The following is a 9548-nucleotide window of genomic DNA, read 5'->3' as shown; positions in this document are numbered from 1 at the left end:
ATAATTCCAAGGGTTACCCTGGGATCAAGGCACAAACCTTCCATCTACAGGTGAAGAAGGGAGGCTGGTAATCTGAAAGGTGTGAATAGATGTGATGAAGGAAGTCTGTGGAAGCTTTTTCTGAGAGCCACAATTCTGTCAGAGAAGTAGGAAGCAAGGGCACCATCTGAGAGGATGGGAGAGAAGGTACTGAGGGTTCAAGGAGAGAGAAGGTGCAGAACATGGGTGGGAGAGTGGAGAACGGAGGTGGACTAGAGATGTGTAGTTTGATTCCTTGGCAGCGCTAAGGGACCATTTGAGGTTCAAGGTCATTAACTTAGAGTGGGACCAGTCCAGGTTTCCGTGTTATTCTCAGTCATGTCCAGCTTCAGCATGCAGGCGCGAGAAGACAGGTGGATTCAACAGGGTCACCGTTCTGCCCAGTAAATACCGCATAAGGGCAGAGAGAGGCAGTGGATGGACAGAATATACTTAACTGTAGTGCCTGCCTGGGGATTTGAGCTGGGCAAGAGGAGGAGTGATCCAGATATCTAGGGGTGCAGGATTGTGAAAAGGCGACAGGATCAGCAGATCAGAGATCCTGGGGGGTGAAGGAATGCCTGGCTTTGGGTGCTGGGGAGAGTTGAACTGGCAAGGTCAGTAAAAAGCCTGATTTCATCTTAAGCAGGCCGTCTCTGGGGCAGTCCCGTGTGGAGGGACTGGAATTATGAACCCCGGAGAAGTCTTAACCTTTGCTCCTGTTTGGTCATCCAAGGGTACTGCCACCTGGAGCCATGTTTTATGTTAATTTCTCAGTTTGGGAGTAAATTTTAACACAAAATTTGCTTGAAGGTAAACTGAGACTCCAATTCAGAGTCCGGGCTCAGACAGACCAGCCTTTAGGTTGTCTCCCTGTGCCCACGGGTGTGGCTCTTCCATCCTCCAGCTCCAGGTGAGATGGTGGGGTGGAGAGGGGGTTTCAGACCTCGCACCAACTCTCCTTCTTGCGTGAATGTTAGCTTTTCACCTGGTTGAAACCCAAGTCTCTTGGTTATTGGTAAGTGAGATTGGCGACTTGTCCAGGGACAGCCATGTATTTTACCAGACAGATGTTTATTCTTTATTCTTTTTTTTTTAGCTCCTGTGTATTTCTTTTCATTTCTTGTCAACTACAATATACATTTAAAGGGTGTTTATAATATTTTATCTCGCATTTCCTGATAATTTGCAGCAGGAGATTTTACAAATTACCTCAACTGCAGATTGCCAGAAACAGAGGGTCATCATCTTTCTTTTGGTTAGAATTTGACTGAGGTAAATATTTTCTCATTCCTTTGTAATCAACCATTCTTTCTTGTTGTTTTTTCCAAGCATGCATTCTACAGGGAGTTTGTTGCAATTTTTTTTCTAGTAGTGACGTAAGAATCTCCATTTTCTATTAGGTAAATTTCCATTTTTGTGCCCTTGAATACTGATATACGTGGAATTTTATCCATTGTCTTATTTTATTGTTCTGTTTACCATATTTATTCTTTGTTTCATTTAAAAAAAATTTTCCCTTGCCTTCTATTATATTAATAAAGTTTTTTTAATCTTTCACTTTTTTCCTTCTATTGGTTCCAAATATACAGACTCAATTATGTTTTTATGGTAATTACCCTTACATTTTTAACTAAGAAACTCAAATATATATTTTTTACAATAAATTCTAAAGTTATTCATTGTTTCTATTCTCCTTCAGAAAAAGAGGATGTTAACATGCTTTAATTACCCACTCAACACGCCTCCTATCTTCCTCATTATTATTGGGCCATTTTGTCATCAAACATTTTAAACACAAAACAGGTATCATATTTACACTCAATTTTTAATGCAATTTACAAAATACTTGGCTTATTTCTTTGGTGACTATTTTTTGGTCTATGCCTCTCCTCCCCTCTGGATTACTCATCTTCTTCCTGAGGTACATCTGATGGTGACTGTCAGGCACCTGAAAATACTTTTATTTCACCCTCACTCTTCAAACACAGTTAAGCCAGGCACATTTATTCTTGATTTCCTTCTGTCTACCAGACTTCAAAGATGTCGCTTTTTTCTCAAGAGAAATGTAAATTCTGCTAGAGTTCCAACGGTGAGATTCTTTTCAATCTTAGTCACATAATCCATCTGAGAAATTGCCTGCATCTCCATCCCTGAGCTTCAGCAATTATCAATTCACAGCCAGCCTTGCTTCATCTTTACCCCTCCCTATTCCCTCCTTCCATATTATTTTAAAGCAAATGCCTAACATTATATATTCTATCCAAAATATGTTAGTATATGTCTCTAAAAGTTGACTATTTTTTTAGCACAACCACAAAAACTACTATCATAGCAAAACAAAACAAAACTAACCGTAATTCCTTAAGATCATCAAATACCTAGTCAGTGTTCAAGCTTTCAATTATTTCATGTACATCATAATTTTTTAACGATTCTTTTGAATCAGGATCCAAATAAGGTTATAATATTGCATTAGTTAATATATTTTCTAAGTTTCTTTAAATCTTTATGTTTCCCCTCCAACTTGTGTTCTCTTGTAATTCTTTTGTTAAATAAATCAAGTCCTTAATTTCCTGATAGCTCGTGTAATTTAGCATGTTTCTCTGTCATTGATATTTCCTATAAATTGAAGCAGATTTGTGTTAAAATTTTTTTGTGTGTGGCAAATTGTTTTCTTCTATCAGGAAGACTTAGTTCCTGTTTGTCTCTCTTTTTGTGATGTCGGAAGTCATTGATGCTCTATGCCTAAAGCTATTATGCCTTTTCATTAGCAAGTTTTAACACACCAAGGACACCTAAATACAGACCAGTCATTCTATCAAATTTCGCTGAAGCGTTTATAACTTATCATTTGGAGAGTTGGGTGCTTCTGGTTGTTTTTTCCAGCCCCTGACCTTCCAACGGGCTGACCACACTGGCTCCTGAGCTGCTGTTCAGCATGTCCTTCTGATTTGGACCAACACCCGTGAGTAGACACCCACTTCGCCCATGCTGGCATGACCCTGCGCTGGCATGACACCGTGCTGGTGAATTGGTACCAGGCTGGGCTCAGCTTCATGTAGAACCTCCAGATCTCTGCAAAGGCAGTAAGAAATGCACTGAAGGCTAAAGTCAAAGCAAGTGCTGGGAAGGCTCTGGCAGCCGTGTAAAATGGTGAATGTGGAAAAGGAATAATGTATTCCAACTAAAGCTCGAGATGTTACATTTTCAAGGTGAAGACAGGTGGGTGTACATTATAGTAGATTGAAAATAAACTCACTTCATGGAAACGAAGCTGATTTAATCCTGCATTGATGATGCCAATAAATTAAAGTGTGATTCCAAAACACACAACCTCCCCCCACCAAAGTAGATACTCTATTGGGATTCTTACACTCCTGCATTTCCTAGGATGGTATTGGTTTGCTCATGATATATATTTATTGGGATAAAGGAAACGGTGACATGACATAAGTAATACCTCGAAGTAAGAAAGAAAACAGGGGTGAAAAATAATTCAACCTCCAAGTAGCATTGCACTATTTAACAAGTAATGAAACTATTAATACCCTTTGATTCAGTGATTATACATTTAAGAAGCTATCCTGAGGAAAAAGTCTGAAATTTGAAAAAATATCCTTGCCTGAGTTGCTCAACGTGTGGTTTATAAATACAAAACACGGAAATGACTACCCAGTGTCCACCTCTGGGGACTGATTAGATGAATCGCAGCGTGTAATATAAAAGCTGTCATCCAAAGTGTTGTTCATAAAATATTTGATGACTTGGGAAACTGGATATGCTATGGCATTAATTATTTTACATATACCTATATATACACAGAAAATATGTATATGATATAGTATCAATGAATATATACAATAATAATAGACGTATAATAACACACCATGATGAAAAAATGATGTTAAAATTAAGAAATACCTTCCAGGTAAACATCAAATCTGAATCACCCTCAGTAAAATGTGTTCTAAAGACAAAGTTGAGGGTATGACTGTTAAGTCCTTTGGTAAAACCTAAGGGAAACTCTAAGGGAAGAATTTCCACCAAACAATAAGATTTTAAGAAGCATATATTATTGTTCCTAGCCAGTCTTAGCAGAAGCCTAAGGTAGAGAAGAGACTATCTCAAAAAGATTTGTGTGTGTGGCTTTTGTCCAATGAGGCAAAACCCAATAAGATTCATTGGAGACACACAATTTTTTTAAGACAATTATATTATAGAAACACCACCAGTTTCGAGGAAAGGGATAGAAATAGCACAAAATGCAAAGAGGCCTTATATTATCTCAAATTTGCTGAGAAATACAATATCTCACACATATAAAAAAAAGAAGTATCTTACAAGAGGTGCTGGAAGAGAATTCTCTGAATTATCACTACTGTTCCTGTGTGCTGGGACCTTGGACTGATGTCTTTTCTCTATTTCTTTACTTTTCAAATTTTCCGTCATCACGAATTACATTTACGATTCCAAGAAAGCATAAAAACAAACTAATGGAAAGGTAAGAAGTCAAAATGAGATCAACAGTCAGAATCTGCTAGACACATGAGCAGGTTAATAACCATTTTTTTTCTAGCTCTTGTCCCATTTCCCTCCCCTTTGTTGACCAGCTGCTTGAACGTATGATCTATGCTCATGCTGCAGCTATTTCCCACAATTCTTGCTTTAAGCCCCTGAAATCTGGCTTACGTCACTTCACTCTTCCGCTGTTCAACCGTCATCAAACACAGGATGCTTTCTAACCAACATTCTTTCAACCTGTGACACTATAACTTCCTTCTTAAGATAATCTCATAGAAAATAGGAAAAAAAATGTTTTCAGCAGGGGAAAATACATGATTTTGTTTTAGGAAAATTACTCCGCTGTCCATTGGGAAGATCAATTAAAGGAAGCATAGTCAGAGCAGAATAACCATCTGCATTTCCTTTTCTGTGAAATCTGTCTGTTCAGGACCCCTTTGCTCATATTTATTATTGAGGTGTTAGCATCCTTCTTACCAATTTGCTTGAACATTTTCCCATTAGCATAGTATTAAAGGTCTTAATTCTTTTTCACATTTGTGATTAATTTTCTCCCAGTTTATTGTTTGTCTTACGACTTTATTTTTATATCGTTGGGTCTTTGTTCACGACAAATCTAATATATCTCCCATGTAACAAATTCAAACAATGCAGACATGCACAAAACACAAAGCAAAGGGCAGGAGGACGTGTCTGAATGTCATGCTGTGTTCAAACCAGCTGCCCCGCCTTCATGCCTCCCGGTCTGCTTACAGCATTGTCTGAGAGGGTGTACGCATCCATGTTTTCAGTAAAGGTCGTCATCTCCAGGACAGCGTGGCATTTGGATCTGAAGGAGGAGAGGAAGGAGGCTTCTTGCCTCCGTTGAACCCCCAGTGTCCCTTCTGCCCAGCATTCTGAGAGGAAATCTTACTAATCATAAGCCACGCGTTTCTGGAGCTTCCACGGCAAGTATGGTGACTGAAGGGACAATACGAACTGACCCTTTGTTTTAGACGTGATCCGCTAAGTCCTCTGTAAAATAGCAAAATCATTTAAAACTATGAGGAAAGCTCTATTAACACAGCTTTATCAGTGCAGCTCCTTGACAAACACAAACCATCAAACACTCGTTCCCACGAGAAAGCACTAACGGGCCTCCTGGCGCCAGGATCTGTGATTACATAGGAGACACCGTTCTCTGCAATGGAGGGGACGCTCCAGAGCTCCCGGCACATAGGGCCAGACAGAGGGCAGCCTCAGCTGCTAGGATTTGCTGGTCTTTATCATCTTTGTGACAGGAAAAAAGGGAAAAACAAATCTGTCCAAAAGACTCAGCTAAACAGCTTTTTATCTAGGTTTAAAACCTCCATAAAGTTGCTAGTATGATGAATTTTGTTTGTATTGTGTCCATTTAATTGATCAGATTGCACACCAGTTGCCCAGACACAGACAATGAGAGCAATTGCAGTCTGCTTTTATGACTGTAGGTATAGAATTCTCTCTTTTTCTTTTTACAGCTCCGTCCCTTCAGGCAAAAAAAAGTCCAGGAGTCCAGGCAATAAATTCTCCTAACCTCTTCCCCTTGTCTCTATCAGAACAGTAAATATAACCTCTTTCTGGAAATGATAGACTTTGCCATTCACTTATTCATTTATTCTATAAACATTTATAGAGAAATTTTTATATGCTAGCTCTCTTTTAGTCACCAGAGACACAGAGATGAATAGAGTATAGGCCTTGACTTTGAGTTCCTTCCAGAAGATCTCAGAGCTAAAAAATATTGTTACAGTGACGTCAAACCTATCAGAATATCCATAAAGGAAAGACCCATGACTTGTAAGCAGAGGCTCAAAGCACACAGGTAGGACCACTACACACACATGGGGGTGATGGAAAGCTTCCCACGGAGGTGACTTACAACTGAGTGCGAATTTAGAGACTGAGCAAGCTTACTCGGGTAGACACGGCAGGGACAAGTATTCTAGAAAAACGAAACAGCAAAAGTAAAAGAATCAGACACAAAAGAATTTTCCCCTTTTTTTTATTTTTTTGTCCTCTCAATAAATTCTTTCCTGCCACTTCCTTTCTTTCTTTCCTGTCATTCCAAAAAATTGACCCATCAAACAGTAAGACATAAGTTTTAAAGTATATAAAACTGCTCAAAATGCTTAGAGGAAGGATGCTCTGTAACAGCAAATATGAACAAATCATTTACAAGTTATCAATGGATTACAGGTGGGCGTTTCTGGACAATCACTCTAGTCTGTGGAAAGGTGAAAGAAGGGTGTACATGCAAAGATTGACATGCAAGGATGCCTCATGTCATATTATTTATAATAAATAAAAAATGGGAAAGCTTAAATTCTAATTTGAGACAACTAGTTATATAAATATGTGACAGAAAAACATGCTCATTACATGTTCTTAATTGAAATAGTTACAAAAATCTGTAAAGTGTGGTCTCATATTTGTACAAAAATGTATATACCAAGACATATAAATAAAGAAATCACCAGAAGGATATACTATATACGGAAAAATAATATTTTTTCTAGAGTTTGGAATCTAGGTTTGGAATTTTAATTTTTATTATCTTTTCCCATATGTCCAGTACTGTCTAAAATGAACACATATTTTCTAATCATAAGGAAAATCACAATACATTTCAGTGGCCGGGGTTGGGAGCAAACATGTCTATGAACAGTTCAGTGGACTTACAGCTTCTCCTCGACTAGGTCTTTGGTTCTAAACTAAAGGTCAGAGCTAAAGCCAGGATGCTCCTGTTTGTCTTGTAAAGGAGAGCCACGCAGTTGGATTTTAAGAAAGTAGATACATAAGTGAAAGTGTAGGACAGATTTGAATACTTTGCTTGCAATTAAAATTTAAAATATTTTTCTGCCCTCAACTTTGAGTAAACAGCTTTTTTAAAATAGCACATATTTTGAATTAAAAATGTTGTGGATGAACTTCAAGACATGACTTTAAGAGATGTCCGTGATGGATAGTTGAGACTGGATTACTGCTGGCTTAAGGACTGTTTCTTTTGTCCTGCGGTTCAGCAGCCAGACGCACATCAGCATTCATCAATCCGGGTGGCCCATGCTCTGCCAATAACACTGCGTAGAAACAGGCTGTTAAAACTTGTCAGTGCTGGTATTAGTACCTGTTCTGATTTCTAAAGCAAAATTCTAGCATTTTAAAAGTTATTCTTTCTTTCACAGATGAGAAATTTGTGATCAGTGAGGATGTGACTTACTTATCTGTTGGAAATCATGGTAATAACCGTATTTACCTGTCCTTGACTACGTGCCAGTGTCACCCAGGTGGTAAGGGAGGTGCCCTAATTGTGAGAAGTTAATTAAGCCAAAACAATTAGAGTATAATTTCTTTGAAAAGATCAGTGTTTTTGATAATTAGCGTATGTGACATAATGGTCAGGAACTTACACCTGAGTTTGAACTCTGACTCCATCACTTATTATTTAGAACAGTAGGAAATTGCTTAAAGTCCCTCACCTCAGTCACCTCCGATGTGAAACAGAGTCGTCACACCTGTCTCGTGAGGTCCTCGTGGAGATGGAGTACCCCGACCGTGAGACGGGCTGAGAGCCCTGACACGGTTGGTGCTCAGCGAACCTTAGCTACTGACACATTTCCACGGCATCTCCGCCATCTAAAACAGAAAGAAGCACGAACCCTCCGTTCAAGTCTTCATTCTTTTTTCTTCCATTAGCTACCTATGAGATAACCTTTCTCATTCTTTGGAATGCAGTGTACTAAACAGAAAAAGGGAGACATTCACTTTCTGTGGCAAGCATTAAAAGCTCTTGTGATCTTTTTCAAGCAAGTCTTCTTAAATCTGGGCTGAAAGACTGACTATCTTTAAACCATCCAAATTGAACTTACTCAATGTGTGTTTAATAAGATCCATAGCGTTCTAAGAAAGTGCTCCTAGAATTCTGCAATGATGGAATCTTTCCCACCAATTAAAAAAATAATTTAAAAATAATAAAATAATAAATAAATAATAAAAATTTCGGGCCAGCCCTGTGGCTTAGTGGTTAAGTTCTCGGGCTCCACTTCGGCTGCTCAGGATTGGCAGGTTCAGATCCTGGCCGCAACCTAGTACCGCTTGTAACACCACACTGTGGCGGTGTCCCATATAAAATAGAGGAAGATTGACAGAGATGTTACCTCAGGGCCAATCGTCCTCAAGAAAAAAAAAAAGTGTAGCCTGCTTTAGAGACCCATACTCCTCTTAAATCTGTTCTATGTATCAGGTGCACAGGAAGTTTTATTTGGGAAAGGCAATTTAGTCCTCTAAAACTGTTGGGCTCTTTCTCGTTGTTGTCATAGTTACCAACAATGAAAGGTGGGAGAGATTTGTAATGAAAACTGGTCTCACATCAAATTCTATCAAACACACACACACACACACACTCACTCACTCATGTTTTATTAAATAACACTTATCAACGAGCAGGCAGAAACAGTTATCACAACTTGTGTAAAGTTGGGCTCGTCCACCCTAACTCCACTTCACGTCCTCCAAACCCATGTTGGAGGAAAGGTCAATTGCAGGCAGACATGTACTCCAGAGGCAGGATTCAGTTAACTTATCATGTGCACAAAACAGGCAGAATACTGAGAACCATCGACTGGACATGATGCTGTTTCGGGATCAAGCCTCAGGCACCGTCACTAAAGACACAAACTGCCGGATTCCCTAGACTCCTGCTTGCTGAAGACGCTGGACAAGGTATCCTGTGGAAAGCCCCAGCTTCCAGATTTTGTCTTAAATCCTCTTCCTGGTGTCACTTACTTTGTGCCTCCACCCTGCAAAGCCTATCTCTAAAGTCTTGGTCAGAAGCCATCATTAGTGATGGTGTGTTTTTTCTCTCGAGTCACATCAGGAGACACCTAATATTTGGTCATCCTACCAATAGCCACACTAAGACTGAATTAAGGTGGTGACAGCCTGATCCTAGAACAACAGTGTTGAAGAAGATGGAAAGGATCCCTGCT

General features: G+C 39.2%; 1 long non-coding RNA gene across 1 annotated transcript; it reads left to right on the top strand.

Annotated features, from left to right (window-relative positions):
- Positions 1 to 7674: 7674 nt before the first annotated feature.
- Positions 7675 to 9548, top strand: LOC138923308 (uncharacterized). Its single transcript, XR_011436787.1, has 3 exons — positions 7675 to 7799; positions 9160 to 9282; positions 9428 to 9548. It is a non-coding gene; the product is annotated as an uncharacterized lncRNA (long non-coding RNA).

This window comes from Equus caballus, chromosome 2 (assembly GCF_041296265.1).
Source record: "Equus caballus isolate H_3958 breed thoroughbred chromosome 2, TB-T2T, whole genome shotgun sequence".
NCBI lineage: Eukaryota > Metazoa > Chordata > Mammalia > Perissodactyla > Equidae > Equus > Equus caballus.
This window is presented reverse-complemented; position numbering and strand designations above follow the sequence as displayed.